Here is a 2,699-nt window from a genome sequence, read left to right as displayed (position 1 = left end):
CAGATAGGACCAGCTGGGGTTGTCAGAGTGGATCACTGAGGGTATACTGAGTTGACAGGGGGAGGATCACAGGAACTAAGTAATTGCAGATTTATAAATGCTTGTCCATGCCAAGGAGATCTTATAAATGGGTCTGGGGTTGTGTCGTGGGGCACACATGTCTTTCATGTGTGTTTGGGGATGATGCTTTCATCTGCAGGGGTGTTAGTGTGAAAAGTGTTGGCCAGACAGAGGGAGTTAGCTGGCCTTGGTGGACATATTGTCATAAAGGTAAAGTTTGCATGAGGTCACTGTGAGGTGATGGGTTCAGGGTGTCCTTGAAAGACAGGGAGGCATGAAATGGCTCTTTGTGACAATTGCTGGCAAGTCTATTGGGATTTGTAAAGGCTAATCAAGTGTTTATTATCAAAAGTTAATAAGAAATTCCCCAAGCTTAGTAGCAGGAAGTCCCATCTCACTGTTTTTTTGGGGGAGGGGGGTATCAAATTTCTTTATTTGAAGGAATGGTACAAATTAAAGAACATAAGTGGATGTTTTGGTACAACTTATAGAAAAGGTAAAGGTAACCCCAACATGCATGCACTGCCTTGGTGACCAGGGAAGTCACTTCCATGGCTATGGGTAAGTCAGTTTAAGGTTTAGCTCTCCTTATCACTGTCTCCCAGGGTGTGCTTATCAAAGAGATACTCTGCCATGCCAGATTCTGGGGCTCTCATCTTGTGCAAGTTGGTTTCATGGTCACCCAGTTCTCTGATGGATTTCAAATGCTCATTCAGGTAAAGAGTCTCAATGAAGTCACACAAGTGGGGGTCATTTTTGTCAGTGGCCAGTATGTGCAGTTCCAGAAGTGACTGGTTCACACTTTTCTCCAAGTGCAAAGCACATTCCATTGCATTGAGCCCGCTCTCCCAGTCATCTCGGTCTGCTTTCTTGATATCCTGAAGGAAGATTCGGCCTCCTCCTTGGTTCTGCAGCTTCATCAGTTTCTCGGCATGTTCCCTCTCCTCCTGAGATTGGTGAAGAAAATATTTGGCAAAGTTCTTCAAAGCCACATCATCACGGTCAAGGTAGTAAGACATGGACAGGTAGACATAGGAGGCCTAGAGCTCCAGGTTGAGCTGGTGGTTGATGGCAGCCTTTGAGGCCTGGTGGTAGTGCTGGCGCACCTGCGAGGGGGAAATGATAGTCATGGGGGAGGGCTGAGGAGAGGCATGGTGCTGGAGCGGTGGCGGAGGCCTGGGGCCGTCCGAGGGAGCTATGAAGAGGTGGCGAAGGGCTGCTGGCTCTGAGCAGCCGGTCGGGGTGAGGGTCAAGCAACAAGTTCCAAGCACTGTTGAAGCAGGAAACTGCGGGTCTGGGTCACTGTTTCTGATGTGTCTTATTTCCCTGCTGTGTGGATGGTGATTTTCTGCTCCCCAGTTCGCCCTGAGGGCTCTGCAGCAGCTGGATAGGTGTTCAGAAATCATTCAGGAACAGGTGCACTGTTCATTTTGCAGGAGCTCACATTATAAAACATCACAGACTAAGTAGCTTAAAACACAGAACTTAATTTCTTACCATTATAGAGTCTGTCAGTCCAAGATCCAGGTGTTAGTAAGTCTGTTTTCTTCTAATGCCCATCGCCTTGGTATGCAGATGGCTACCATCTTGCTGTGTCCCCACACAGTCATCCCTCTGTTTCATTTATGTCTTAATGTTCTTATAAAGATACAAGTAAAATTGATTAAAGCAAATACTAAAAACTCTACTCTGACTGAATTACCTCTTTAAAGGCCCTACCTACAATACAGACAATAATCTGAAGTACTGGAGTTTACCACTTCACCTTACAGATTTGAGGAGAATATAACTGGGTCCAGAGAATCTGTCTTAAGCCTGGGGACACAATTCCAGAATTAGAAATGGGTTCTATAGACTAGAAGAAGCCATATTTTCTGCACAGTGTTAAATACATAATATTGTTATGCAATCAGTTCCCATATCCATTTTCATCTTTTAAAACTGAAACACTATACCTGTTAAAGAACTAGTCCCTGTTTCCCCATCCCTTGTTGTGGTGTGAACTGATAAATACAATCAATAAAAATGTAAGTTATGGATTATAGATATTAGTAAAAAAATACAGATTATTGATATAAGATTTTGATACGTGACATAAGACAATTATAAAGCAAGAACTGTCGTAGACAGGCCCAAGACTTTGCTTCCTTCTATTAAAAAAAATTGTTACAAGAGCTGTTTCTGAGAAACTGAAATGAAAGCTGTTTTCTTATATTGTTTTCTGTACTTTGTACCCCACAAAATGTACTCAACCCAGGATATGGTGGTCTTGATGACCCAAGACTTTGAAGTAGATTCTAGCCCCCACTAACCACCTACCTGAACTCAGGATACAGTTGTCTAACACCTGCTCAAACCCAAGGTGCAATTGTGAGTTGCTGTGCTAAGTGCTGTCTTAGCTTCTACAACTGGCTTGCTTGTGTGACGCTAAGGAAAGCCCCTGTGGTTGTGCTTTTTGGCTTTAAGTTTTTCGGCTTTAAGTTTCCAGGATACAGGCCAGGAAATTGCTGTTCTCCCTCAGAGCTTCAGTCTCTATAGGTGGGTGACAGTCCCTGGCCAGGTAAATAAAGCTCTCATTGATTTGAATTCTCACTTACAGCGTTTTCTGAAGCGGCTCCCCATCACACCCCAGGCCCAGA

The 2,699-nt window shown here is 44.2% G+C and overlaps 1 pseudogene; it reads right to left on the bottom strand.

The window, feature by feature from the left end:
- Positions 1-638: 638 nt before the first annotated feature.
- On the bottom strand, positions 639-1,225 carry LOC143384088 (ferritin heavy chain pseudogene; annotated as a pseudogene).
- Positions 1,226-2,699: the final 1,474 nt, after the last annotated feature.

This window comes from Callospermophilus lateralis, chromosome 18, assembly GCF_048772815.1.
Source record: "Callospermophilus lateralis isolate mCalLat2 chromosome 18, mCalLat2.hap1, whole genome shotgun sequence".
Classification (NCBI taxonomy): domain Eukaryota; kingdom Metazoa; phylum Chordata; class Mammalia; order Rodentia; family Sciuridae; genus Callospermophilus; species Callospermophilus lateralis.
The sequence above is the reverse complement of the archived record's forward strand: the minus strand, read 5'-3'. Positions and strand labels throughout refer to the sequence as shown.